Source organism: Zingiber officinale, chromosome 8B (genome assembly GCF_018446385.1).
Source record: "Zingiber officinale cultivar Zhangliang chromosome 8B, Zo_v1.1, whole genome shotgun sequence".
In the NCBI taxonomy this organism is placed as follows: domain Eukaryota; kingdom Viridiplantae; phylum Streptophyta; class Magnoliopsida; order Zingiberales; family Zingiberaceae; genus Zingiber; species Zingiber officinale.
In genome coordinates, this window is record NC_056001.1 from 19,876,751 (window position 1) to 19,879,888 (window position 3,138).

Sequence of the window (3,138 nt, forward strand, 5' to 3'; positions counted from 1 at the left end):
AATTAAAGAGAAAAAAAGGCACCGAGGTTTACTTAGTTTGCAATCAAGAGATTACTAATCCAAGACATTGAAAGCTCACTAAGTCTCCTTCGGGCGGAAGAGCTTCTTATAGCAGTTGACGCACTGAATTACAAAGCTAAACTAAAATAGAATTGATTACAAGTGTTGTCTTTAGCTTATGGGATCAGACTTATATCTATAGCCCTAATCGGGGCGCCTGGAAGGGTTCCAGGTGTCCAAACGTGGATAGAATTTTATTCGCATTGCATCGGATCGTGACTGTAAAATACTAGAAAATAGAGAATAATAATAAGGGAATTTTTCTAAATTTTTGGAAAATTTTCGGGAATTTTTTGGAGCTTGTACGGACGAATTAACGGAGATAAAAACAGGGTCCGGAAAAGTCTGTTTAGACTACCCTGTTTTAATGAGGAAAAATTTTATTTTCTTTTTTACTTTTCCTTTCTGTTTTCTTTTCTTTCTCTCGCCGTTTCCTTCTCTTCGCTCGCGCCTGCTCTCGCGTGCCCTAACCGGCGCCACACGCGGTGGTTACCTCCTCGTCCGAACAAAAGCGGTGCCCCACCTCTTCTCCGATCCTTCTTCTCGCCACTGCCCGAAGCCCTCCTTTTCCACCCGATCCCTTTCTCTCCTTCTCCCGACGCCGAGCAACGCCGGGCCGATCTTCTTCCCCTGCTGCCGAAGCCCTAGCAGCACCTCTTGGTCACAGAGGTTTTTCACCGCGTCGACGCCCTCTGCCCTAGATTTGGGCCACAGCCGCCGCCAATTTGCCCTAGCGTCGGCGACCCGCCCCTTCACGGTGTTGCTCCTCCTCAGCCCTAGTGCCGGCACAAGGAATTGAGTAAGACATTTCGATTTTGGTTATAGGTTTGTTGAGGTTTGGATGCGAAGTGTGTTCATTAATTGAGGAGTTAGATTACACTCTAGTGATTGGAAACTAGTGAGAGTAATTGATGGAGAGCTTCTCTTCAATTCAGCAGCCTCTAGTTTCTTCACTGAACGATTACAGTGTTGTATTAAGGTGAGAAGTGTATAATTGGTTTCGTACTAAATTAAATCCATTGTTTCGTTGGCTGCATTGGATTGATTATGGTTCTAAGATTTAAAGTGTTAATTGTGAATAGAGGATTAACTCATTTACCGGATTGAGGCTGTTAATCTGTGTAGCTTGAGTGGTGAGTGATTTGTTGTTTAGTTTCAGGTGATGGATCAGGATTTGAGTCTTATGCTCAAAGGTTAATGTGTTGATTTTGATCCAGGGTGCGGATTTGGGAAATCAACAACTTCACCTAGCCAGGTTGTAACGACCGGCATCGTACTTTTCGGCTGTGAGTCATCAGTGGTGGTGTGAATTAGGGTAAGGATTAGGTGTATTTAAATACTTGTTGTAGATCATGTTCCGAATTGGAGGATTTGGTTAGACGATCATGTGTATGTTGATTATGTTTATGTGTTTTTGAATTAGGGTTTTGCCCTAATTTAGGGTTAAAGAGTTTATTTAGCTATTTATAAGAATTTAGCTAAATAATCGTATATTTATTGGATACAAGACCTTGACGCGAGATGAGTATCTCGATGTCGGATTTGGACATTTCTATTGGAGGCGGGTACTTCTGACTTTATGTCGTTTGATATGCATAGTAGTGAATTTAACAAATTACAATAATTATGTCTTTTATTTGTTTTGGTAAATCACTACCCGATACCCGTTACATGATTGATTGATTGCTTGTTTTGCATCTCATGTATTCCTTACCTGCTTATACATGCTTATAGTGGTAGTGATATACCATGCTTCACCATGTTCAGGACCTAGGTTTTATATCTTCAGTGTACCTTTGATTTGATTCGTTGACCTATGGTGCACTTTTATATATATATATATGGATTAGCTCAGGATATTTTGTGGTTAGTGCCATGCACCATTTGCATGATTGCATACTGTGCGATAGTCCGCTCCATTATTGTTGAGCACATCGCCAGTTACATGGATCTGCACACACCACCACTCATGGGTTAGTGGTCGATTCAGGCAGTGTGTGTTGCAGCAGAGACTTTGTTTGGCTCCGTTGGTCCGCTCATGGGTAGCGTGATGCAACGTGTTAGCCGACAGAGATTCCTCCACGTCATCGTGTACCGGGAGATGAGAGCATTGCGCTCCCCCATTTATGATTTGGGGTAGGAGGATAGGTGTACTCGACGATCCCGTCCACTCGGTCCTCATCGGGAGTAGTGACGAGTGCACGGTTGTCACCACCCACTCGACCTCACTATGTGTGTGAGATGATTGACTGGCGTCAGGACCGATCATTGGGATCATATGCATGATCATTTATTGCTTGTGTTTGTGCGTTTATATCGTATATTGTTTGGGCCTATGTTTGACATGCATCTGATTTCTACGCCACTCGGATGTTTGTCCTTATACCTAGTCTGGTTAGATGCTTTTTCTCCTGTTTACTTCAATTGCATTTCATCCTTTTATATCAGGAGACTGTACGCATGATTAGTGCTAGATGTTATTTCCCTACTTTGCATATCAGTTGTACCTGCTGAGTGTTGGACTCACCCCGCCTCCATTGTTGTTATTTTTCAGGTTGATGCTGTCAGGAGGGAGTTCCAGTTGCTAGTCCCTGCAGATCTCAAAGATATTGTTGGTCTTTTGGTTTTCTTACTTAGATTATGCTAAACTTGTTCTGGTTGATGATATAGACATTGTATGGATTTTGTGATGTCGATGAATTTTTATTCGATATGTTTTACTATATGCTTGCCTGGACGGCAGAAGAGGTGAGTTTGTCGAATTTGTGTTTTATGGGTGTAGTGGAGTATGGTTGGTTTCGAGTCGTGGTATTACTGTTTTGCTTACTTATATATAAACTGCGTGGATATTTGTGTGGTTGTATTTTATTATTATTTTTATTCCAGCCGCATGTGGCTGAGGTATATGAGGATGTAGAAAAGTTTCAGATTGTCCGCCGTACAGGGGAGATGCTGCCGAAATTTCTTCGGACAGGTACTCCTCTGGGGCGTGACAGTGACAGTGCGCGTTTCGATAAGTTTTATGGTCTGGGAACCCGAATCGGGCTGAACCGACCCGTAACCTGGGCTCACACCCTG

At 42.7% G+C, this 3,138-nt stretch overlaps 1 long non-coding RNA gene across 1 annotated transcript; it reads left to right on the plus strand.

Moving 5' to 3' along the window:
• Window positions 1–460: 460 nt before the first annotated feature.
• Window positions 461–2,676, plus strand: LOC122016358. Its single transcript, XR_006121107.1, has 4 exons — window positions 461–1,039; window positions 1,143–1,193; window positions 1,278–1,375; window positions 2,615–2,676. It is a non-coding gene; the product is annotated as an uncharacterized LOC122016358 (long non-coding RNA).
• Window positions 2,677–3,138: the final 462 nt, after the last annotated feature.